Here is a 25,227-nt window from a genome sequence, read left to right on the forward strand (position 1 = left end):
AACAAGCTGCACAACCCCTGAGCCACTCTCCCCATCCCCAGTCAATCCCTTTCTGCGCCTTTCCGAGAGAGACACGGGGCATGGTGCCTCATTATGGGTCCCTGAGCTCTAGGGAAACTCTCAGCTCCGGCAGCCTCTGCCCCTTGCCCAGCACCCCATGGGTCAGCCCTACCCCTGGGGGCTGCCCTGCTCCAGTGTGTGATAGGAGTTGAGTGAGAGGATGGAGCGTCTGGGCCTGCCCGCAAAGATCCATCGATGAAGGGCAGAAATGCTGGGGATATGATGTGGGTCACTCCTCTCCCGGCACACAGCCCCCCCCCTCCCTTCCCTGTGTTGGGAGCAAAGGGTCTAGAGAAGTATTGTTGGGGGGAGGGGGGTCTTGTTCCCTGCTCTTGCTCTGCCTTGGCCAAAGAATTAGTAACAGAATAATTGTCCAAGTGTCCAAGTTTGTCTACTGTCAAGCCGGGGGGGTGGTTATCCTGTTTGCTTAATGTTTGCTTAATGTGAAAAGGCCCCTTCTTCAAAGCAGAAACTCAGAACAGGAAAGGGGGTTCTGCTCTGATTTGTGTCTCCCCAGGTAAACACAGCTCCTGCTGCTTGGGGATAGGGATGAGCCCAACTCCCAGGCTGAGTAAACCAAGGAACAGTCCTAGAAAGCCAGGGGCCAGTGTGTGTGAGGGTGTCTCCCAGACAGACAGCCCCAGGCTGGGAGGACAGAGCTGCCTGACATCTCTAGTGCTGCAGGGGGGTGGGATGGGGGAGAGCAGGTACATTGGTGCTAACAACCTGCTAATGTGGTACCATCTTTCAGCCAGGCCAACAGGGAGTGTTTCTTGTGGGGTCAGCTGATTCCCCCCCCCCCCCCCAGCTTAACCCTTGTACCTGCCCCCTGGCAGAACAGAGCCCCAGGTTGCAGCTCAGCTTTTCTCCTACAGAGCAGCTTGTGATGACAGCTCTAAGCAAACCCCTGAACTTGAAGTTATTAGCCACTATTAGCACACACCAAAGCCTGGGATTAAACCAGGAACCCTCAGATCTTCAGTCAAACACTCTCCCAACTGAGCTACTCTGGCTGTGATAAGTGGCTTGTCTGGCCTGTAATTCTCTGTCCAGGATGTTTGGCAGTGGGGCCGCATGTCGTTAAAGCACTTCCGGAAAATCATGCCAATCTAGACGCAGCCTGGGTGAAGGGGGGGAGGGAGATTTTCCCCACCAGGTCTTTGTCCCTCGGAATCCCTGGGGACGCTGGGTTTTGTCTTGTTTGGTTTCCCTTTTTCCCTCCTCACTGGGGGGAGCGGGCGACTCTCTCGTCCTCGCGGCAGGAAGTCCTGACACAGAGATGGGACGGGCAGATGCTCTGAGAGTGAGTCACTGGGCTGTCTGGGGAGAGAACTCTCACCCTTCCAGCTTTCCAAGAATCACCAGGATGGCCGAGTGGTTAAGGCGTTGGACTTAAGATCCAATAGATGTTTGTCTGCGTGGGTTCAATCCCCACTCCTGGTAGCTTCCTGTTTTGGAGAGACATCAATCTGGATGGTGCTTTGTCCTGCTGTGAGGCAGGGGACTGGACTTCATCTCTGAAGGTCCCTTTGGCTATGTCTGTACTGGCGGTATCTTGCGCAAGGGTTCTTATGCAAGAACACGTCCATCCTGCCATGTGTGAGATGTGCTTTTGAGCAACAGCATCCATGGCAGTGTGGATGCTCTCTTGTTCAAGAAAGATCTGATGGCCATTTTAGCCCTAGGGCTTTCTTGCACAAGAAACACCTGTCCCATGTCCACACTGCCCTCTTATGCAAGAAGCCCTCTCTTACCACGCTTTACTGTAAAACTTCTTGGCTACGTCTAGACTACATCCCTTTTTCAGAAAAGGGATGTAAATTAGATGTATCGCAATAGCTAATGAAGCGGGGATTTAAATCTCCCGTGCTTCATTAGCATAAAAATGGCTGCCGTTTTTTTTGTCGGAGAAAAGCACCAGTCTAGACGCTGACCTTTTGAAAAATAAAGCCTTTCCCGAAAGATCCCTTATCCCTCTTGAAATGAGGCACTTCCAGGGTGGGCCCTGGACTGTGAGGCTGCAATGATCTGATCCCAGGCAAGGTACCACTGAGAAGTCTCAGCCCCAGCCCTGCCTCCTCCAGTCTCAGCCTAACCTATTTAGCTGTCTCTTTCTGCACCAGAGAGCAGGGCATAGAAACTGCTTTGGGGAGTATCAAAGGGAACTGCAATAAGAGAAGACCCACTGTTTCTGAACCAGAGACCTTTCACAGGTTGGGCAAATGTGATAACCACTACACCACAGAAACACACACCCCAGGCTCTTCTGCTGCTGCACTTAAACTTGGGCAAATATTCGGTTGCTAACCCTTTGTCCAACAGAGATTGCTGCAGGGCAAAGGAATTCTCTGTTGTCAGTTTTGTGGCCTCAGGAAGGGACCAATGGAAGGAGGCTGGGACCCAGCCTGGGGACTCCAACCTAACCCCTGAGAGGCTGCTGTGCCTGGCACTGGCAAGGCAGGGCTCTGACTGCAATTGCTGGGACAGGCGAGCCAGCGCCAAGTGCCCTTGTGATTCCCTGGGGGTGTCAATGCCCAGAGACCCCATAAGTCCAACCTCTACAGCTCCTGCAACCATGGAGAGTGACTCTCGTCCCCCTTCCCTTGCAATGGCAACAGGTGGAGGAGCTGGGAGAGAAGTCCCAGAGATCAGCCCCATGACTAAGCTGGCCAAGCAGCTGCTGGGTATGGGGGAGGTGAGGGAGGCAGCCCCCAGTGGTGCTTGGCCAATGTGTCTGCTCTCCCTGCCATCCCTCCCTACGTAGCTGGAGTTGGCCATGTCCCCACAGCAGGAAGCCGAAGAGGGCAAAGAGCAGAAGTGCTGGAAGCTGGTGGGGGTGGCCTCTGGGTTTGATTTAGTGAGTCTTAGTTGGACTTGCTAAATCAAACGCTGTAAGATCGATTGTGGCCATTCATTCCCAGCTGGACGTGGTCCTTGTTCTTCTGCAGGACACGGCCAAAGGAGAGTAAGGACGAGCCAATGGGCATCCAGATCAGATCACACCCTTGTTGAATGGTTGGAAACAGAAACCAGACACACACACAGAGCCGGTTTGAATTGGTTCCAGCTGAGGGACGGGTTTGTCTGGTTTATGTGCATTGGCACTAGAGCACGTGAGGGGTTTGTGGTCATTTGAAGAATCCCTGGTCAATAGAAATCCAAAGTGTGACACACCTGGAGATGTAAAAGTTTCATTTCTATTGATGAGATTTTTACGGGGGCACTTGTTACACCCCCAGAGCAACCGTGTGTTTGCATCCAGTGTTGGGAACGGAGCAGGAAACGAGGCTTTTGTGTGACTCACAGCTCAGGTGGGAGGGGCCCTCACTGACCCCAGAGTGTGACTGGTCCTAACAAGGGATTTATCCTGAAAGCAGCAGAGCTGGGGCAGGACAGAGAGTCCTGGGAGATGAAGCAGCTGGAGGGAGCCAGGAGAGCAGAGGCCAGCCTGAGAGCTGAGAGTCAGAGGTGCCCACTCCACTTTCACACCACAGGTCCTATAGTGTAAGGGGCAGCACTCAGGACTCTGAATCCTGCAATCTGAGTTCAAATTTCAGTGGGACCTGCTTGGGGCTCAGCTGGTTGTTACAAGGTGCTTCAGCTTCTATGCCCTGAGGTTCAAGGAAGAGAGTTTTGTTCCTCTTGCTGGGTGTCTGAGGCCACTGGAGCTCCATCTCCAGACTGAGCAGGCGGGCAGGAAGGGCCTGATGACATCACAGCTGCAGGGCAGGTCACCCACCTGGCCCCTGGGCTCAGCCTGTGCTGGAGGCATCCAGAAAGTGTGAGCGCATCAGAGGGGGGATTGGGGGAAGGGTCCTGAGTCCTGGCTCCCAGCCACGCACCTTGGCACAAAGACCAACGGCCCCTGCACAAAGTGCATTGTGGGAATAAGAGTTGGGGCAGCAGGAAAGGGGCCGGCCCCTCAGCACCACGGCGTAGGCAGGAGAAGATGGGAATGAATCCTGCTACCTCTGCCATGGCCTGGCCCAGGAGGGCTGGGGTCTAGCAGCTTTTCACCCCAGCTTTGTGGGAGGCCAAGTAGGAAGGGGCCTCTGGAGGCTCATAGCCCCCGGCCTGCGGTGTCTGTGGAATGGGGGGGAAGACACACACTTGTCACTGGGGAACAGGGTGCATGGATCCCACTCGTTCCTGCAGAAAATGAAACACGCTGAGCATTTTGCAGAGAACAGGCCAGAGCCCTTCTCCTGTCCCTGGAGAGATGGAAATGGGGCCGTTCCTTGTGGGGAAAGAAGTGGGTGTGTCGGGAGTGGCTTTCGAGTTCAAACCTCTCCACAGACCAGAACCCCACATTAGGGGCAAGAAAGAGCCTTGAGTCAGGCAGTGGAGAACACTTGGCACCTGTTACCCTGAGATGGGATATTAGGAAGCATTTCACACACAGCCTGGCTAGCTCAGTTGGTAGAGCATGAGACTCTTAATCTCAGGGTCATGGGTTCAAGCCCCATGCAGAGTGGTGCCCTTCCTTAACTCACATTCTCAGCCTGTGAGCAATTGGCTCTCAGTTTTTACCAGGGTTTTAGAAAGAAAAAGTCTAGTCCTGGGGTCCAGCTTTAGGAGAACCAACTGCAATTTCCATCTTCTGAGGAGAAGGGAAGAGAATTTTCTTCTCCTCGGTTCTAGCCACATCAGCCCAGGGAGGAGAAAAAATAACCCTCTGCCCGCTGATTGTCCCCCGTCAGCTTCTGTAGCTTCACCTCCTTCCACAGCAGCTCCAGCTTTGAGCTACAAATCTCAAGGGGCTGGTGAGGAAATTAGGCGCTTCCCTGAGAACAAGAGGTGGAGTGTTCACAAGGTGCATCCCCCTCCCCTGCAGAGCAGGGTGTTAGAAAGAGCCAGGAACAGAACAGTCGGCCAAGTTCCATTCCTTGAAATGTGTTTCTGTGGTGTAGTGGTTATTATGTTTGCCTAACTCACAAAAGGTCCCCAGTTCAAAACCAGGCAGAAACACAGGGTCTTCTCTTATTGCGGTGCCCAGGTAACTGCAGCCGCTGCTGACCAGCCTGTTGATGAGCCCAACATTCCTGTGACAGAGGGGGGGTAACGTCAGCTGATAATGCCCCTGGGTGCCAACCTGGGGAAGCCAGATAAATTAGGCCAGGCAGCTGCTTGTGCCTTGGCCTCCCCTGCCCTGGGAGGCTGGTGCATTGGGCCGGCTCTGCGTGCTGCCTCCCTTGTGTGACTTGCCCAGTGTAACAGGCCAAATGTCGGAAAAGCCTCTTCCAAAAAAAAAAAAAGCAGAAGAAAAAGCTGCACAAATTGGGTTTTGAAGTTTGCGTAGCTTTTCCCAGAAGAGCAGTGTAGGGCAGACATAGCCTGAGTGTTGCTCAGCACTGGTAGGAGACAGGGAAGGATGAAACGATCTAATGGCACCTGAAGCCTTTCAGAACAACTCCTAGCCCCAACCACAAGAACCAGCCCTTCCCTCCATCCTCACTGGGGTCTGCTGGGAACTGTCTGGACTCAAGCCCACCCCAGTTTCACCCTAAGGATTGCCTGTTCTGTAAAAGCTGCGCTCTGGAAATGAGAAAGCAGCTAAAGTGACACTCGTGGGACTTGAACCCACAAATTTTGAATGTCTAGCTGGGCTCACATGAATCACTGCAGCTTAAAACAGTGATAGAAATGTAGCCATGTTAGTCTAGGTTAGCTGAAACAAAATACAGAAAAAAAAACCAGTTTCTTGTCATTTCAACCAGCAAGGACATAATCTCAAGGACTTTATTACCTGCATCCTGCTTCAAAAGCCTTTTAAAACTGCACTTTAAAGGGAATCCTCTGAATTATTATTCATGCTAAAATTCGACACTTTACGGAGGGGTCCTAACAAAGACTCTAGTTATCTTACCCATTACAAAGATAGCTTCCCCAATTATCACCTCTAATATCATTAGCTCACAGACATTTACCTTCCCCCCTGCATCCCCATTCTGTTCTGAAATTTGATTTGTCCTTTACATATGTGTTCGGTTTTTTTAATTGTATCCTTTGCTATATATGGTTGTGACAATTTTCTTCCACTATTGGATCTGAGGAAGTGGGTCTGGCCCACGAAAGCTCATCATCTAATAAACCATCTTGTTAGTCTTTAAAATGCTACATAGTCCTGTATTTTGTTGCAGCTTAAAAGTCCAACATGCTTTCCATTGCACCACAGAGCCTGATATCTCCACTCTCTGCTTTGCAGCATGGCAATTGCTGGGGGGAAAGAAAGGGGAGCCAGGTCTGTCTCTTTGGGGAGAGCAGGTAGGAAGAGAGAGGGGGCCATTGAGCCCCTGACAGTGAAAATAAGGGATAAGAGCTGAGCTGCAGTTGGAGAATGTGTGCATCGATCCCACTGCCTCTTGCATGCTAAGCAAGCGCTCCACCACTTGAGCTAATTCCCCTGCTGTATTAGCAAAGGCCTTCTTGGAGGCTCTTCCCTTCTCCACAGCGACGTCGGTCATCTAGGTCAGTTAGTCGTGGGAAAGGAAAAGGCTCCGAAAAGGCCTCAAGGGCAACTCTCAAGGAGACTCCCTGCAGCAAAGCCATGGGGGGGCTCTGAGATGGCCCCTGCCCTGCAGCCTGTCCCACCTGGCCATTGTCATGGACTCTCTGTGAGGTCATCACCTCCCAACCTCCTTTAGCCAATAAGCTGAGGGGCTGCAAAAGGCCCTTGTGATGTCACTGCCACACCCACCCCTGCCCTCAAGGGCTTCCATTAAAAGCATTTCCGGAAAAACATGCCAGTCTAGATGTATCCATGGTGTAAGAGGCAGCACTCAGAACTCTGAATCATGTGATCCGAGTTCAAATCTCTGTGGAACTTGCTGGGGTTGGGCTGGTTGCTGCAAAACCCTCCAACTTTATGAGCTTTGGGCTTCTTATCTGCAGGCTCCCCAGAGAAAGAGTTCTGTGCCTCCTGCTGGGTGTCTGATGCCCCCTGGCGCTCAGTCTGATGCTATGGTCTGCCTGGCTGAGATGGGCTGGGCCCTAAAACTTAACCTGCCTGGAGCTTGCTGCTTACCCTTGTGGTCTCTTTTGTGGTCCCCAGGAGCTGCCAGGCTCTGACTCTTGCCCCCCTGGCGCTAGCAGGTGCCCCCCCCAAACAATCTTTTAAATTGGTCTTTCTGGTCCCTCTCAGGGTGTTTTTCTCCTCAGCAGCAGCGCACAAGAGAGAAGCTGTTGCCAGTGGCCCTGCAAGGCAAGATGAGCTTTGCCTGCCCCCCTCAGCCTGACTCGTTACTTGGCCCCATTCCTGCCTCTCTTCCCAGTGACTGAAAGGGGCTGCGGCTGCTGCTGGCAGGGAAGAAGCTGGGAGGCAAGGTGCTGGCAGCAAGAGATTCCGGCTGTTTCTTTGCCCTGGGTCTCAGTGCGCCATGCCGGCCGCCAGCCACCTTGACCAAACCTCAAAGCATCTGGACTAGTGAGCCCACATCACAGTGAGTTGCTAGTGGCCCTGTCAGAGACGAGGCGCCTTTCTGAAAGGGCCATTTGTGATCTGAGCTCCTGAAGGCCGGCTAGCTCAGTCGGTTAGAGCGTGGTGCTAATAACGCCAAGGTCATGGGTTCAAGCTCCATGTTAGCCACATGATTGTTCACTGTGGTGACTACTCTCCCTTCTCCTCTCCAGACACACACTTTAGCTGCCTGCTATGGACAGGGAAGCAGAAACAGGCAAAAGGCTGAGAGCTTTGCAGGACTGAGGCCAGAGAACTGGTAGGAGGAGGATCCAGCCTGCACAGACACAGTGGCTAAAAGGGTCTGGCCAGCTTTCCCCTAATGGCAGGGAAAACTCTTCTCTTCTCTCCATTGTCCCCAGTGGGGTGACCTGATCCCAAATTCCTGCTGCTGCAGTGGCTGGCCCATGGCTCCTCCAGCCCAAGCTACAGAGGGAGGCTCCATATGTCCAGGTGATGGGACCATGTGCCCAGCCCACAGAGCTGCTGCCAACCACCTGGTCACCTGCTTCAGTGGCCCAGCAGCCCCTCCCCCAAAACCTGCTCAAGGCCCCCCTGAACCCACCCAGGCTCCTGCTCCTCTGACTTCTGCACTAGCCAGCCCACATCTCAGTGAGTCGCCCGTGGCCCCATCAGAGACGAGCTCGTGGCAGCGGCAGAGACGTCCCTGCAGCTGCCTGTGGGGTCTTTCCCAAAGGGCCCCTCGTGGGCTGCTGGCTCAGCTGTTTAGAGCTTGATGCTGATAACGCCCAGGTTGTGGGTGCAAGCCCCATGCTGGCCACAGGGGTGTCTGGTTTGGTGACTTGCCTTTGTGTAGCTGCCTGCTATGGACAGGGAAGGAGAAAGAAGCCCTGGGAGGTGAAGCAGCGGGAGGGAAGCAAGGAGCAGAGTGTCAGCTGCCAGCCGAGAGTCACAGGTGCCCTCTGCCCCCTGGGACCGCCCCTCCCTGAGCCGCCAGCCCCCTGTCTCTCACCGTGGGCCCCTTGGGGAGTCCACTCGCTCTGGGCTCCGGGGGCCTCCCGCTCCCACAGGGAATGACACAGCCCTGTGCCCTAGCCCAGAGCCACTCCCAGCCCGTGTGAAACAGGAGGGTTCATTGAGCATCTGACACAGCGCAGGGACCCAGGCAGGCAGCAGGGGCTGCGGGTGGGGAATGAGGGCACCAGAGGGGGCAGGGAAACAAGTAGCACCAAGACTCTTGCCACCAGGGTCTGGCCACCCAACTCCCTGCCCAGGCTGCTGGGCCCCCGACCACTTCAGCTGCCAGGTCAGCCCGGGAGCTAAGGCAGGAATGGGGGGAAGGAGCCAGTCAAACTGCAGGTGGCAGGAAACACCAGTCTCGCCTTCCTGGGCCGGGCACGACGGCATCATGTTAGTGACACGGCTGCCAGACATCCCGGACAGTTAATAACCAGCTAGAGGGGTTTATGGGTAGCTCAGTGTGGGGAGCCTAAGATGAAATATTTAAAGGTCCCTGGTTCAATCCCAGGCTTTGCCATGTCTCTCGGTGCAGCAGGGCCCTCTCTGGTCCCCTTGCTGTGCTAGTGCCCTGTGACATCCCCTCATCCATCTTAGCCACAGCCCAGCACTGGAAGCTCGGTCCATCTGATTAACCCCCTTCACTTCCAACCCTCCCTCAGAGTTGCTGCTTCCTTGGCTAAAGTCCCCTCCCCCTGTGCATGTAGCTGGCAGTGGTTACTAGATGGATCCATTCACATGCAGCTTCACTGAAACCCCCCTTGTTGGCCTGCACCCAGATCAGTCCGTGTCACTGGCTCAGGGGTTTCTCTCCCCAGCACACTGCAGAGAAAGCCCTTGTGTGTTAAAGGGCCCCAGGGAGCACAGAGCAGAGGGAGCTGCGATTCTAGACCCATTGATCCTCTCAACACACACACACAGTCCCAGCCCCAAGCCCCCCCACATCCCTAATCCTGTGCCCTGACTTCTCTCTCCTTCCACATCCTCACCCCTCCCCTGAGCCCCGCACCACTCTCACACACTCCCCTACTTCCTGCTTTGAGCCTCCCCCCGCCCAAGGGGTGGTGCCCAATAGAACAGTCCCTGTAAGAAATGTGTCACTTTCACCCCTGGGAGCAGCTCAGCCAGGCAAAGGGGCTGCCTGGGGCAGGACATTAGCCCTGGAGGGCAGGGGTGGGTGTGGCAGTGACATCACAAGGAGCTTTTGCAGCCCCTCAGCTTATTGGCTAATGGAGTTTGGGAGGTGATGACCTCACAGAGAGTCCATGACAGTGGCCAGGTGGGACAGGCTGCAGGGCAGGGGCCATCTCAGAGCCTCCCCCCCCCCCCCCCCCCCCCCATGGCTTTCCTGCAGGGAGTCTCCTTCTTGAGAGTTGCCTTTGAGGCCTTTCTGGAGCCTTCTCCTTTTCCACAACTGACTGACCTAGAAGGCAGATATCCCTGTTGAGAAGGAAAGAGACACCAAGAAGGGCAGCTATAACACAGCAGGGGAGTTAGCTTAAGTGGTAGAGCGCTTGCTTTGCATGCAAGAGGCAGTGGGATCAATGCCCACATTCTCCAGTGTTGGGGGCAAGCCCTATTTTTCTTTCTACTGGAAAAGCCAGCCAGGGAGGGGGCTAAGTGGCTCCAGTAGCCCCCCTCCACTTCCTACTTGGTCTCCCCAAAAGCCAGCCAGGCTGGGGCAGAGAGCTGCTGGACACCAGCCCTCCTGGGCCAGACAGTGGCAGGAGTACTGGAGACAGGTTGCAGGTGGGGCAGAATTAGCTCCACTGGAAAAGTGCTGCCTTTGCAAGTGAGAGGTCCCATCTTCTTCCACTGACTCGCTGATGATGAGGGGCCGGCCCCTTTCCTGCTGCCCCAACTCTTATTCCCACAATGCACTTTGTGCAGGGGCCCTTGGTCTTTCTGCCAAGCTGCGTGGCTGGGAGCCAGGACTCAGGACCCTTCTGAAAGTATATGAATCCCCCCCCCACCCCACCGACTCTCTGTTCTACTCACACTGTCTGGCTGCTGCCCACATGGGCTGAGCTCAGGGGCCAGGTGGGTGACCTGCCCTGCAGCTGTGATGGCATCAGACCCCTCCCACCCATCTGCTCAGTCTGGAGATGGAGCTCCAGTGGCCTCAGACACCCAGCAGGAGGAACAAAAATCTCTTGGCTGAACTTCAGGGCATGGAAGCTGAAGCACCTGAATATTGTAACAACCAGCTGAGCCCCAGCAGGTCCCACTGAAATTTGAACTCAGATTCCAGGATTCAGAGTCCTGAGCGCTGCATCTTACACCATAGGACCTGGGGTGTAAAGGTGCAGTGGGCACCTCTGACTCTCAGCTCTCAGGCTGGCCTCTGCTCTTTTGCCTTCCCTCTAGCTGCTTCATCTCTCAGGACTCTCTGTCCTGCCCCAGCTTTGAAGTAGGAATAAGAGATCCTCCGGAATAGGGCTTTATTCCGGAGGATCGGGCCAGTCTAGACACTCTTTTCTGGCTTATCTACAAGCCGGAAAAAAGTGGCGGACATCTTTATTTAAATCCCACGGGGGATATTTAAATCCCCCGCGGATTTCCCTATTCTGAAGTTTAAAATTAGCATGCCCCTTTCGGAAAAGGGGCCAGTGTAGACGTAGCCTCAGTGTCTGTCTGAGCATTTTGAGGTAAGATGAATGACTGGGCAGTTGTCATGTGGAAAATGAGGCTGGTTTCCCTGATGGGGAATTAACCTCAGGTCTCAGCAGTGAAAGTGCTGAATTCTAGCCACTATACCACCAGAGACACCTGCGCTTTGCTCACCTATACTAGCCTTTCGCAGGATGAGGGTGATGAGGGGCCATTCTCCCTTGCCCAAAGGGGAGAAGAACAGAAACCAAACAGAACATCAAAGCAGCCAGACGGGGCCATGCCAGTTGCCCAACTAGCCCAGGATCCTGTCTCACAACAGCAGCCAATTTCATTGTCCCGAGGGAATCCTCAGGACAGACACTTGTTAAGTGATCCCTCCCTTCACCCATTCCCAGCTCCTGAAATACACCAGCTAGGGACACCTGCCCTGTCCATCCTGGTTAAATGCCATTCATTATGGCCACCAGGGCTTCCAAAGTTGAGTAGCTCTGCATTAAGGGTTCTTATTAACGTCAAGAACCTCAAGCAATGTAAAGCCAGAGTGTGATGGAACTGGAAAGGAAAATATTTCCACTAGAAGGAAATCTTCCAAGGGGGCACTTGGATTTGAACCAAGGACCACTTGATCTGCAGTCAAACACTCTACCACTGAGCTACACCCCCACAGACATTGACATCTGCAGCCAATGTTGGGAACTGGACGAGGAACAAGAGACAAGAGGCTTTTGTGTAACTCACATCCCAGGTGCCACCCTTGGGCTTGGTCTCCACACTGAGCAGGCGGGTGGCAGGGGTCTGATGCTGTCACAGCTGCAAGGCAAGTCACCCACCTGGCCCCTGAGCTCCATGTGGGCAGCAGCCAGACAGTGTGAGTGGAACAGAGACTCGTGGGGGGCGGGGATTTGTATATTTTAGGAAGGGTCCTGAGTCCTGGCTCCCAGCAACGCACCTTGGCAGAAAGACCAGCGGCCCCTGCACAAAGCGCATTGTGGGAATAAGAGTTGGGGCGGCAGGAAAGGGGCCGGCCCCTCAGCACCAGCGAGCCGGTGGGAGAAGATGGGAGTGAATCCTGCTACCTCTCATGCGAAAAAGGCAGCACTTTTCCAATGGAGCTAATTCTGCCCCACCTGCAACCTGCCTCCAGTGCTCCTGCCACTGTCTGGCCCAGGAGGGCTGGTGTCCAGCAGCTCTCTGCCCCAACGTGGCTGGTTTTGGGGAGAGCAAGTAGGAAGTGGGGGCCGGGGGGGGGGGGAGGCTACTGGAGCCACTTAGCCCCCTGGCTGGCAAAAAGAAAAATTGGAAATTTCTCTCCTCATTGGAGAATGTGGGTATCGATCCCACTACCTCCTACATGCAAAGCAAGCGCTCTACCACTTGAGCTAATTCCCCTACTACATTTACAGAGGCCTTCTTGGAAGCTCTTCCCTTCTCCACCGAGATGTCGGCCTTCTAGGTCAGTTAGTCCTGGGAAAGGAGAAGGCTCCAAAAAGGCCTCAAGGGCAACTCTCAAGGAGACTCCCTGCAGCAAAGCCATGGGGGGGGGGGGGGGTCTCTGAGATGGCCCCTGCCCTGCAGCCTGTCCCACCTGGCCATTGTCATGGACTCTCTGTGAGGTCATCACCTCCCAACCTCCTTTAGCCAATAAGCTGAGGGGCTGCAAAAGGCTCTTGTGATGTCACTGCCACACCCACCCCTGCCCTCCAGGGCTAATGTCCTGCCCCAGGCAGCCCCTTTGCATGGCTGAGCTGCTCCCAGGGGTGAAAGTGACACATTTCTTACAGGGCCTGTTCTATTGGGCACCACCCCTTGGGCTGGGCAGGAGGGAGGGGAAGCCTCAAGGCAGGAAGTTGGGGGAGGGGTTGTGATAGGACAGTACCTGTAAGAAATTAAAATGTGGAGTGTGCGAGGCTCAAGGCAGGGATTTGGGGAGTGTGTGAGAGTGGGGGGGGGGGGGGGCTCAGGGCAGGGGTGAGGATGTGGGAGGTAGAGAAGTCAGGGCACAGGATCTGGGATATGGGGGAGGCTTGGGGCTGGGACTGTGTGTGTGTGTTGAGGGGATCCCTCTGCTCTGTGCTCCCTGAGGCCCTTTAACACACATGGACTGACCTGGGCACAGGCCAATGAGGGGGGTTTCAGTGAAGCTACATGTAAATGGATCCCTCTAGCAATCCCTGCCAGCCACACGCACAGGGGGAGGGACTTTAGCCAAGGAAGCAGAAGTAGCCAATCTGAGGGAGGTTTAGAAGCAAAGATGGGCTGCTGCAAGGATGGATGAGGGGATGTCACAGGGCACGAGCATGATAAGGGGAGCAGAGAGGGCCCTGCTGCACCGAGAGACATGGCAAAGCCTGGGATTGAACCAGAGACCTTTAAATGTTTCATCTAAGGCTCCGCACACTGAGCTGCCAACAAACCCGTCTGGCTCATTATTAACTGTCCAGGATGTTTGGCAGCCGTGTCACAGCCTGAGTGTTGCTCAGCACTAGTAGGAGACAGGGAGGGACAAAATGGTCCTTTCAGAGCAACCCCCAGCCCTAACCCCAAGGACCAGCCCTTCCCTCCACCCTTACTGGGAATTGCCTGGATGCCAGCCCAGCCCAGTGTCAGCCTAAGGATTGACTGGTCTACAAAAGCTGCATCCTGGAAATGAGGAAGCAGCTAAAGTGACTCTGGTGGGACTTGAACCCACAACCTTTGAATGTCTAGCTGTGCTCACATTAACCATTACAGCTTAGAAGTCCAACCTGCTTTCCATTGCACCCCAGAGCCTGATGGGCTGGTGAGTTGGATATCTCCACTCTCTGCTTTGCAGCATGGCAATTGCTGGGGGGGGAGGGGGTGTCTGTCTCTTTTGGAAGAGGAGGTAGGAAGTGGGAGGGGGCCACTGAAATTAAAGGAGAGAGCTGTAATTGGAGAATGTGGGCATCGATCCCACTGCCTCTCGCATGCTAAGCAAGCGCTCTACCACTTGAGCTAATTCCCCCACTGCATTTACAATGGCCTTCTTGGAGGCTCTTCCCTTCTCCACAGCGATGTCTGTCATCTAGGTCAGTTAGTCGAGCACTCTACCACTTGAGCTAATCCCCCTGCCTGCAAAAGGCTTTGCTGCCTCACCCACCTCATACCTGCGAGTGCTACTTGTGAGTGACACCTCTGAGGTTTAGGACGTGGTGCTCATATCACACTGACGCGTCTTAAGAGCAATCCCCTTATTTGAAGCTATAACAGGCTCGCTATTCCGACATCCCTGCATGGGGATTTATTTCGAAGTGCTGTGTAGCCAGCCCCAAATTACAAAATAAATTATTTCAAAATAGGCGCATTGATTATTTTGAAGTATGGGACGCACCCCTAGTGAGTTAGAGCTGAACTCTGCCCCCAGCTCCCTGCTTCACCCACCCACGTACTGACTCCCTCGCTGCCATGGGGCTGTTTGCACTGGCCTCTTCTCTCTGTAGCCAGGCTTCAGCCACGACTGAGACTCAGGCAGGAGAATGTGACCCGGCTCCCTGCACCTGGGCCCTGCATTTCTCATCCCTTCAGAGACTCTTGCCAGTGGAGGAATAAATCACAGTCACGTGAGTGTAGATTATGAAACTTTGTAGTTGTTGTTGCCTTGGAACCTCCCCACAGACCTTCCCCTGGGGTCCCGGGCAGCCGCTCACACCGCACAGCTCACTTGAGGTGAGGGTGCTGTGTAGACGTGCCCGTCCTGTTGAGGGCCAGCCTGCTGGGGGGAGGCTCTGGCCACTTCATTTCCTCGTGTCTCTCAGGCTGTGTCTACACTGCAGGGCTACGTCTACACTGCAGGCTTTTTGTGCTAGAGCAACTGCTCTTGTGTAAAAACTTGCAGAGCGTCTACAGTGCAGGCACGTTCTTGTGTAAGTAAATTTATAGTGCAGCATCAGACAACAGGGCTTCTTGCACAGAAGTTATTGCTCTCCCCACGAGGAATAAGCCCTCTTGTGCAAGAACTCGCCCACAAGGAGGCAGTGTGGACGGGCAACAGGGGTTTCTTGCTCAAGAAAGCCGAATATCTAAAATGCCCGTCAGAGTTTTCCTGCGCAGGAAGCGTCCACACTGCCATGGCTGCTTTTACAGAAAAGCACTTCTCTTGTGCAACAGCACATGGCAGTGTGGACACACTGTTGGGCAAGACCTTTTGCACAAAACAGTTCTTGAGCAAGAAGTCTGCAGGGTAGGTGTAGCCAGGGAGTGTTTCGGTTTGTTACCAGCACTGAGCTTTGTACAACAGCCCAGGGAACATTGTGAAAAGCCAAAACCTTCCTGCTCTGGGTGTCCTTGGCCAGTCAGCAAGTGGCAGAAAGGTTCCCTGAAGTGCTGACTTCAGGTGATTTAAAGCAAACTGTAACAGCTCAGATGAGGTGGCCGAGTGGTTAAGGCGATGGACTGCTAATCCATTGTGCTCTGCACACATGGGTTCAAATCCCATCCTCATCGGGTGTTTGCAGCCCTTTCTCTTGCCTCTCCCAGAGGTTCAGTGCCAGCCTCTCCTGCAACCCTGCCTGCCCCACAGGGGAAATCTCCACAGAAACACTTCCAGCTGGGACCCTCAATCCCTTCTGCCCTCAAGGGGAAACCTCACAAAGGAGGCTCCAGGCAGCCAGGCCATGGGGGTCTCTGAGATGCCCCAGCCCTGCAGCCTGTCCCACTTGGCTGTTGCCATGGACCCTCTGTGAGGTCACTGCCTCCCAGCCAATGAGCAGAGGTTCTGCAAAAGTTTCTTGTGATGTCACTGCTGCCTTGCAGGCTCATGTCCTGCCCCTGGCCAGCCCCTTGGCATGTGTGAGCTGCTCCCCCTCTGCCCCCGTCACTCAGGGCTAGTTCTGAGGCTCAAGCAGGGGACATCAAAGGCTGCTCAGGGGGCCACATTGCTAGACCAGGGGCCCTCCTGTGGAGCTGTGAGTGTTGCTGTCCCTGCTGTACAGACACGGCCATAGAGCCTCAGGAGGCTGCAGCGGTGGGAGACACTTCCCTGGTTTCGGGAGGGAGACGAGATTTCAAGTCCCATGACTTGGAGCCAGCTACAGATACCCATGGAAAGCTGATTTTCAGAGGGGTGTGATCAGCCCTTCCTGTGTATCTGGCTTCTTCAAAGGGGCTTAATCAGCAGCTAAAGTTGAAGAAGGGACAGTTAGAAGGTGAATTTCTGTCTCTGGCACTGTCCCACCTGACAAAGAATTTACATTCCTCTGCTTTCTGAGACAGTTGGCAAGGATGCTCCACAGTGGCTGTCTCTCTCTCTCCCTCTCTGCAGAAGCTGTTCAGACCCCTCACTAGCCAATGCTGGTGTTAGGTGCAGCTCTGAGTACTAAAACCCCAGATGTACAAAGTCAGAATGTAGGGGATGCATTTTGCTCTAGGAGTGACAGCCGGAGGGAGGTGGCTGGAGCAGAGCAGGATCTTTCTGGAGACAAAGAGGAGCCTGAGGATGAGAAGGCCCATGAGAGGCAGAGACTCCAGAGCGGGGGGGCTAGTTATTTGGTCTGGCAAACTGGCATGGCCCAGTCTGGCTGCTTTGATGTTCTATTTGGCTGTTCTTGTCCCCTCTGGGCAAGGGAGAATGGACCCTCCCCGCATCCTGAAGTGGACATTAAATGGCCTGTGAAAGGCTAGTGTAGGTGAGCAAGGAGACATGTTTTTTGTGTCTCTGATGGTCTAGTGGTTAGCCTCCAGCACTTTCACTGCTGTGGCCTGGGTTCAATTCCCAGTCAGGGAAGCCCCCAGCAACTTTTACCAAACAACTCCATAGTCAACTTTCATGGTCTTAGTCAACTTTCTTGCCACATGTTACAGCAGCTGTGACCCAAGAGGTTAACTCAGGCTCCTTTCCCACCTCTCCCTCACTGCTAAAAAAAGGGTCTAATGGTGTCAGCAGCCTTTCAGAACATCCCTCCCCCTTGGCTGGGCACTGCCTGGGCTCAGGCCTCCCCAGTGCCAGCCTAAGGGCTCTGGAGAGGACAGGGCAGCTCCAGGGGCAGAGTCCTTTTTTCTGCAGTAATTTAAACCCAGCCCCTTGGTTCCAACTAACTTTACTCCTCATTTTTTGCCCTCTGTGTCTACCCTTCACCACACTCAAACCAGCTGAGCTAGCCGGCCTACAAAAGTGCAGTTCCACAGTTCACCAGTGGCCCTTTCAAGAAAGGCGCCTCAGGCAGCTGCAGGGACGTCTCTGCAGCTGCCAATGGCTCTTCTCTGACAGGGCCACTGGCGACTCACTGTGACGTGGGCTGGCTAGTGCAGCTGGTTTGAGGGTTTGCCAAGGTGGCTGGCAGCTGGCAGACCCAGGAGAAAGAGGCAGCCGGAATCTCTTGCTGCCAGCACCCTGCCTCCCAGTTTCTTCCCTGCCAGCAGCAGCCGCAGCCCCTTTCGGCCACTGGGTCAGCCCGGAAAGGGAGGCAGGAAAGGGGCCTCAGTTTGCAGGTTTCCGAGTCCTGAGCACTGCCCATGACACCAACCACCCCTCAATCAACTGGGCCAAACTGGTGCCCAGTTCATGCCCACTGGGACCTGCTTTACTTGGTTTCTTTCCACCCAGAGCCCCCTTCTTCTCCTGGACTGTGAGAAGCATCACTGGGATACTCTATATCCCAGCACAGGGCCATCTCTCCAGTGACAGGAGACAGGGCTGGGCTTCTGACCTGCTCCACTGACACCTCCCGTCAGTCAGCTCCATCACTCAGGGCATGCCAGGGAGCTGAGCAATTGTGCCATTGAGTGGCATTCTCAGCCAGCCAATCAGCTTTGTGAGGAGTTCATGGAGGCAGGGCAAAGAGATCTCTTGTTAGGTCAGCAAGGAAGCAGCCGAGGCCCCATCCCCAGGGAACCGGCTGGAGACCATGTGGAGGGAGCCGCTGCCTCTCCCCTGTGTAGCCGGCACTTTCCCAGGGGGGCAACTCTGCTCCCTGGGGCCTGTCTCTACCGCTTCTGTCACCTCCAGGCAATGGGAGCGTGAGTGGACTCCCCACGGGGCCCACGGTGAGAGACAGGGGGCTGGCGGCTCAGGGAGGGGCGGTCCCAGGAGGCAGAGGGGCACCTGTGACTCTCGGCTGGCAGCTGACACTCTGCTCCTCGCTTCCCTCCCGCTGCTTCACCTCCCAGGGCTTCTTTCTCCTTCCCTGTCCATAGCAGGCAGCTACACAAAGGCAGGTCACCAAACCAGACACCCCTGTGGCCAGCATGGGGCTTGCACCCACGACCTGGGTGTTATCAGCATCAAGCTCTAAACAGCTGAGCCAGCAGCCCACGAGGGGCCCTTTGGGAAAGACCCCACAGGCAGCTGCAGGGACGTCTCTGCCGCTGCCACGAGCTCGTCTCTGATGGGGCCACGGGCGACTCACTGAGATGTGGGCTGGATAGTACAGAAGTCAGAGGAGCAGGAGCCTGGGTGGGTTCAGGGGGGCCTTGAGCAGGAGCAGGTTTTGGGGAGGGGCTGCTGGGCCACTGACGCAGGTGACCAGTGGTTGGCAGCAGCTCTGTGGGCTGGGCACAGGGTCCCAGCCTCCTGGACACATGAAGCCTCCCAGGGAGCCTTGGGCTGGCAGAACCTGCCCCCTGCAGGGAGCCTTGGGCCAGCCACTGCAGCAGCAGGAATTTGGGCATCAGGTCACCCCATTGGGGACAATGGAGGGAAGAGAAGAGTTTTGCCTACTCTTGGGGAAAGCAGGCCAGGCCAAGGCCCTTTTAGCCACTGGGTCTGTGCAGGCTGGAGCCTCCTACTACCAGTTCTCTGGCCTGAGCCCTGCAAAGCTCTCAGCCTTTTGCCTGTTTCTGCTTCCCTGTCCATAGCAGGCAGCTAAAGTGTGTGTTTGAGGGCAGGGAAATAGTCACCACAGCAAACAACTCTATGGCCATTATGGGGCTTGAACCCATGACCTTGGCATTATTAGCACCACACTCTAACCAACTGAGCTAGCTGGCCTTCAGGAACTGAGCTCACAAATAGCCCTTTCAGAAAGGCACCTCCGGCAGCTGCAGGGACGTCTCTGCAGCTGCCAATGGCTCTTCTCTGACAGGGCCACTGGCGACTCACTGTGATGTGGGCTGGCTAGTCCAGCTGGTTTGAGGTTTGGTCAAGGTGGCTGGCGGCCGGCATGGCGCACTGAGACCCAGTGCAAAGAGGCAGCCGGAATCTCTTGCTGCCAGCACCTTGCCTCCCAGCTTCTTCCCTGCCAGCAGCAGCTGCAGCCCCTTTCAGCCAGTGGGTCAGCCTGTGAAGAGAGGCAGGAATGGGGCCAAGTAGGGAGTCAGGCTGAGGGGAGCAGGCAAAGCTCATCTTGTCTTGCAGGGCCACTGGCAACAGCTTCTCTCTTGTGCACTGCTGAGGAGAAAAATGCCTTGAGAGGGACAAGACCAATTTAGAAGAGTGTTTAGAGGGGGGCACGTGTTAGCCCCGGGGGGGGGGGGGCAAGAATCAGAGCCTGGCAGTTCCTGGGGACCACACAAGAGTAAGCCCAACCCATCTCAGCAGGGCAGACCATAGCATCAGACTGAGCTCCAGGGGGCATCCGACACCCAAAGCTCTCTCTCTGGGGAGCTTGCAGATAAGCTCATAAAGTGGGAGGGTTTTGCAACAACCAACCCAACCCCAGCAAGTCCCATGGAGATTTGAGCTTAGCTCACAGGATTCAGAGTCTGAATGCTGCCTCTTACACCTACATGAGCCAGTAGTGATTCAATTAGGCTGAACTGGAGCCTCAGCTCATGCCCACTGGGACCAGCTTTGCTTGTTTCCTTCCACCCAGAGCCCCCTTCTTCTCCTGGGCTGCAAGGAGCCTCCCTGGGACGCCCTGAGACAGGCACAGGGCTCTGCCTCCCCATAACCAGCCCCACCCCAGCCCACCCAACCGGCTTTGGTATATATGGTTGTGACTATTTTCTTCCACTATTTGATCTGAGGAAGTGGGTCTGGCCCACGAAAGCTCATCATCTAATAAACCATCTTGTTAGTCTTTAAAGTGCTACATTGTCCTGCATTTTGTAAATCATAATAGTATGTTATCTTTGGTTAGTAAAATTATACTAAAATAATTGGTTAAGCAGGACTCAATTTTCACTCTATAAACTGGGGTTCAAGAAGGAGACCAGGGAGAAGAAGGAAAAGGGGAGAAGAGAAGAGGAAGAAGGAGGGAAAGGGAAAGGAAGGAAGAAGACCAAGAAGGAGGAGAGGAGACCATGCCAGTCAGGGGGTGGCTGGGAGCAGGGGTGCAATGGAGGTAAACTCTGGGAGGGTCACAGAAAGGGAAAGGGGGCAGAGGAGGTTGGGAAGAGACTGGGGGAGCAAGAGCAGCCTGGCTGGGTAAGGGGAGACACAGGGCAGGGCTTGTACAGAAGGAGATGGGGAAAGATACAACGGGAACTCCCCCACCCCCATGGGGCAGGAGGCGGAGGGCAGAGGTGACTGTTGGTGGCACTTGGGGGCACCAACTTCTCTGCCCCAACAACATTTCTGAACTTTGGCCAGCAGCGCTCAGGGGCAGCCGGGAGAGCCGGCACCAAGGGCAGAGGAGGCCGAGGCACAAGCCCCTCAGAGGGGACAGGCCTGAGGCCTCTGGCTTGCCCAGGCTCACGCCAAGGGGCTTTCTGTGGTGCCGGGCGGGGGAGGGAGGCCAGGCCCAGGCCAGTGGGAGAAGGGGCAGCGCCTGCCAGGGCAGCAAGGGGAGCTGCAGGGAGCGAGACGCGGCGTTTCTGCCTGGATCACTCAAGGGTCCTTCTGCGGGTGAAGCGCCTGTGACACCCTTGTGCTGCTGGGTTCCTCTGCCCCGCCTGTGGGAGGCCGTCCCCATGGGGGGGCTTTTGCCCTGGCACTCATCAAAAAGCCACACCTGGACAAAGCAGCCTGCCCCAAGCACCCGTCCATAGCTCAGCTGGCAGAGCAGAGGCCTGTAGCGGGTGTTCGGCAAGTGTCCTTAGGTTGCTGATTCAACTCCAGCTGAAAGGAGAGATTCTTCTCCCTCCCCTGGCTGCAGGCCTGGCCTTAGGACCAGGCGGCTGCTTGGGCCTGTCCCCTGAGAGCCTGATGCTACAATTGACAAAACAGTTTTGGGTACCAGCTGCCAATCAAATGTCTTGGGCTGCGCAGACCTCAAGACACAGCAAGAGCCGGAGGGGAACGGTGAACGGCAGCACTTTGGAATGGGAACATGTTCCCTGGAACCATAAAATAGAGCAGTTTTAAGCTTGTTTTCAAGGAGGGCACCATGACTTAGTTGGCTGAAGCTCCTGCCTTGTAAACAGGAGATCCTGGGTTCATCTCCCAATGGTGCCTTGTGGTGAGGCCAATGTGTCTCTTCTTTCCTCCAGATCCCAATACATATCTGGAGTTGGTTTTACCTTTTGTTCAGTTTTCTGGTGTCCTCACAGTGGAAGTAGGATGGCAGCAAAGAGCAGGAGCAGTGTATACTGGTGCAGGTGCCCTCTGGGTTTGATTTAGAGAGTCTTATCTAGACTTGCTAAATCAAACTCTGGGAGATGGATTGCAGCAGAAATCTCCACCTGAGTGAAGACATGGCCTAATGGTGCAATTAGTTAGATGCTGACCACAGCCAATCTGAGCCATTCTAGTGCTCCGGGAATGTGGCACTGCCCCCGGGCTCACGGTGCACTTGCGGCTCCACCCTGGGTGCACAGAGCATATACAGCCCCTCCCACTCCATGTGTGGAGCTTGTGGTAGCAGGATGCTCTTGTGCTGCCCAGCCTGGCCCTGCCACCACCACTGGCGTGCAACCCAGGGTCCCCTGGGGCAGGCCATGCAGAGCCCCACAGCTGCATGGGGAAGGGCACTGCTGACAGGTGCTGTGGAGGTTAATGCAGCTCTAGTCCCAGGGCAGCTGCTGCAGTCTGCCAGGAGCCAGGCATGCAGTACCAGATGGCAGCTGCCCCACTAGCTCACCCCTTAATCCAGTCCTGATGCCAACAGTAACAGCCCCACTGTTAGTAACTCACAGAGGCCCTTGCTGCCCGAAGAGGTGCAGGCAAAACACAGACCACACTGTGAGCAGGATTTGAACCTGCACAGGGAAACCCTGTTGGATTTCTAACCCAACGCCTTAACCACTCAGCCATCACAGCTCAATGCCAAGTGGAGCCCGGGAAACTGGTAAATAATCCCAGTGCACAGCCCTAATGTCACCTGCCACAGAGTTCACACAGCAAACCATTGCAACAGCTGTGCAGAGGAGTCCTGGCCGTTCTGCTCTTAGGCTGCCTTGGAGGTGAGTTCTGCTTCAAGGTCTTCTCTCCTCCTTCTTGGTCTTCCTTTCCCTTTTCCTTCCTCTTCTCTTCTCCCTTTTTCTTCTTCTTGCTGGTCTCCTTCTTGGACCCCAGTTTATAAAGAGAAATTCAAGTACCGCTTAGTTCTACCTTAACCAATTATTTTAGTATAATGTCTCTATCCAGTCGGCTAAGATCGAGCGCTTCCAGCCTCTTGGAGAGCCATGTCACAGGCACAAGCCCCCAGAGACCCCTCTGGCCCTTCCAGGGATACATCGCAGGAGCAAGCAAGTGGCAGCAAGTGCTGGGCACTCTCATGGTCTGGGCCAGAGATAAAGCTGTGGTCCAAGGAGGAGTCTCTGCAGGCCCTGCAGTCCAGGCAGAGGAATGCAGATATTTATGGCCAAAGAAAGGCCACCTCCACCCACCCCAGACCAAGAAAGAGCCAAGGTCAAGAAATTGCGGCAGGGGTATGTGAGGGCCCGTGAGCGCAGTTCCTGCACTGGGGAAGCACCTTAGCACTGTGCATACTGTGAGGAACTGGCCCAAGTCTAGGAGTTGGGGAATCCTTGTCTCCAGGGATAGTTGTGGAGTCTGGGATGGAGACACCTGGGCAGCAGCGGCCGCAGCTTCAGGATGACAAACCTGCTGACCAGCAGCTCCAGGATGAGGAGGAGGATTCCAGGAAAGTTGTGACCCTCCCCCTGGAACAGTCCCCCAAATGCAGGAAGCCTCCCAAATGTCTTCAGGCATCGGGGAGGGAACATCAGGCGAGTGCTGTGAGGTTGCAACACACACAGGGCAGGCGGGAGCACAGGGGATGATGCGCTATCGTGACGTGTCATGCTGATCATAGGTTGGGGGACACCACACGTCTGACCCCATAGAGGGCCATCCTCCCCGTGCCATGTGTGCAAGGCACCACCTGCTCCTGCAGACAGTACTGCCAGCGGCTGATTTCCTAACACTGGATGCAAGCAAACAAGTGTAATGGGGGTGTAGCTCAGTGGTAGAGTGTTTACTACAGGCAAAGTGGTCACTGGTGCAACTCCAAGTACCCCCTGAAAGGTTGATCAACTTCATTGAAACCTTTGCATCTCCAGTTGTATCACAGTCTGGATTTCTGCTGTGCAGAGATTCCTAAAATTACTATAAACCCCTAATGTGTTCCTGTGTCAATGCACATAAACCAGGCAAACCCATCTCAACTGAAACAAGTTCAAATCTACTTTGTGTCTGGTTTCTATTCCCATCAATTCAGCAAGGGTGTGATCTGAAGGTCCTTGGTCTTCCTGGGCTATGCTGGGCAGAAGAACAAGAATCACACCCTGTGGGGGAGGAATGGCCACAATCAATCTTCTGGAGTTTGATTTAGCAAGTCCAACTAAGACTCACTAAATCAAATTCAGAGGGTACCCCACCAGTTTCCAGTACTTCTGTTCTTTGCTCCCTTTGGGTTCCTGAAGTAGGGACACAGCCAGGCTCAACTGACGGAGGTCAATTCTCGCTATGTAGGGTATGTTTACACTTGTACCCTCTTTCCAAAAAGGGATGCAAATGTAAAGATTGAAAACTGTAAATGAAGCCACCAGAGACACATACAATGGGCCTGCAAAAAAATGAAGCAGCTGAGCACTTTGCAGAGAACAGGACATAGCTCTGCTGAGAGAGGCTCCATCATGCACAGACTCTGTGCAGGGCCAGACTGCTGGGAGGAGGCTCTGGCCATGGACTTTCCTCCACTCTCTGTTACCTCCTGCACCTGGAGCTGAAAGGGACGTGGGCTGCAGGCTGGTCCTGCCCAGCTGCTTTCCCCAGTGGGAGCAGAAAATGCTCATGCAAGGGCTCACACATTGTCCCAATGCATTCGCCTGAGGGACTGAATTCTTGCTGCCCCTGGCTACACCCAAATGCCCTTCTGGGGGGGCAGGTTCCCCAGCTCACACCCCTCCTGTCACACAAAGCTTGCAATTGGGGTAGATTTTCCTCCATCTCCTCTTGCTTGCTGCTGCGCTAAAAGAAATCTTGAACCCAGCCCCGTCTCCTGTCACTGGAGTGATGGCCCTGTGCTGGGATATGAGAAACCATCCCAGTGATGCTCCTCGCAGCCCAGGAGAAGGGGGCTCTGGGTGGAAGGAACCCAAGTAAAACAGGTCCCAGAACTGAGCATGAACTGGGCACCAGCTTGGCCCAGTTGAATGAGGGGAGGTTGGTCCCATGGTGTCAAGGGCAGCGCTCAGGACTCTGCGGCTGCTGGCAGGGAAGAAGCTGGGAGGCAAGGTGCTGGCAGCAAGAGATTCCGGCTTCTCTTTGTCCTGGGTCTGCCGGCCACCAGCCACCTTGACCAACCCTCGAACCAGCTGGACTAGCCAGCCCATGTCACAGTGAGTCACTAGTGACCCTGTCAGAGAAGAGCCATTGGCAGCTTCAGAGACGTCCCTGCAGCTGCCTGAGGCGCCTCTCTTGAAAGGGCCACTGGTGAGATGCATTTTTGTAGGCCAGCTAGCTCAGTTGGTTAGAGTGTGGTGCTAATAATGCCAAGGTCATGGGTTCAAGCCCCATGCTGGCCACAGGGGTGTTTGGTTTGGTGACTTCCCTTTCTTAAGTTGCCTGCTATGGACAGGGAAGCAAAAGTCTGAGAGCTTTGCAGGAAGCAGGGCAAAGAACTGGTAGGGGGAAACTCCAGTGGCTAAAAGGGTCTGGGCCTGGCTTCCTGTCCCCAAAAGCAGGGGACCTGATGCCAAAATTCCTGCTGCTGCAGTGGCTACCTCAAGGCTCCAGCTGGGGGGCAGGCTCTGGAGCCCAAGCCACATGGGGAGACTCAAAATGACCAAGAGGCCTGGAGCGTGTGAACCCTGCACAGAGGCTGCTGCTGGGGGCCTGCTTC

General features: G+C 54.9%; 5 non-coding genes across 5 annotated transcripts; 4 read left to right on the plus strand and 1 right to left on the minus strand.

The window, feature by feature from the left end:
* Positions 1–1,420: 1,420 nt before the first annotated feature.
* On the plus strand, positions 1,421–1,503 carry TRNAL-UAA (transfer RNA leucine (anticodon UAA)). Its single transcript has one exon. It is a non-coding gene; the product is annotated as a tRNA-Leu (tRNA).
* An 8,478-nt stretch (positions 1,504–9,981) lies between these two features.
* Positions 9,982–10,054, plus strand: TRNAA-UGC (transfer RNA alanine (anticodon UGC)). The gene has a single exon. It is a non-coding gene; the product is annotated as a tRNA-Ala (tRNA).
* Positions 10,055–11,698: 1,644 nt separating this feature from the next.
* On the minus strand, positions 11,699–11,770 carry TRNAC-GCA (transfer RNA cysteine (anticodon GCA)). The gene has a single exon. It is a non-coding gene; the product is annotated as a tRNA-Cys (tRNA).
* A 3,716-nt stretch (positions 11,771–15,486) lies between these two features.
* On the plus strand, positions 15,487–15,568 carry TRNAS-GCU (transfer RNA serine (anticodon GCU)). Its single transcript has one exon. It is a non-coding gene; the product is annotated as a tRNA-Ser (tRNA).
* A 9,268-nt stretch (positions 15,569–24,836) lies between these two features.
* TRNAI-AAU (transfer RNA isoleucine (anticodon AAU)) lies at positions 24,837–24,910 on the plus strand. Its single transcript has one exon. It is a non-coding gene; the product is annotated as a tRNA-Ile (tRNA).
* The last annotated feature ends 317 nt before the right edge of the window (positions 24,911–25,227 follow it).

This window comes from Pelodiscus sinensis, chromosome 19 (genome assembly GCF_052426305.1).
Source record: "Pelodiscus sinensis isolate ZL-2025 chromosome 19, ASM5242630v1, whole genome shotgun sequence".
Taxonomy (NCBI): Eukaryota; Metazoa; Chordata; order Testudines; family Trionychidae; genus Pelodiscus; species Pelodiscus sinensis.